Here is a 353-nt window from a genome sequence, read left to right as displayed (position 1 = left end):
CCCGCTGGCCGGACTGCGGCCGCCGCGGAGCCCGCGGACGCTCGTCCGTCTCTGGGGGACAGAGAGGATGTGTGCCCCTTCCACAAGAAAAATAATAAATTACACAATAAATAATTAAAACCGAGTCCGAGAGGGCAGAGACCAAGCCCTGAAGAGTTCCCCCGGGCGGCAAGACGCCCGCAGAGGGGCGGGAAGGGCGAGAACCAGAGAGAAGCCCAGGCCCCCGGCCCGGCAGCGGCGATGTCCTTAAGCCCAGAGTCTCCTCAGTGGCGGAGGTGGTGGCGGTGTCTGCGGGCTTAGACCATTCCCTGGCTGTGTCTTCGTGTAGCCCCTGGGCCAAGCCGGCCTAACGT

The sequence above is a fragment of the Pteropus alecto genome, unplaced genomic scaffold (genome assembly GCF_000325575.1).
Source record: "Pteropus alecto unplaced genomic scaffold, ASM32557v1 scaffold98, whole genome shotgun sequence".
Taxonomy (NCBI): domain Eukaryota; kingdom Metazoa; phylum Chordata; class Mammalia; order Chiroptera; family Pteropodidae; genus Pteropus; species Pteropus alecto.
This window is presented reverse-complemented; position numbering follows the sequence as displayed.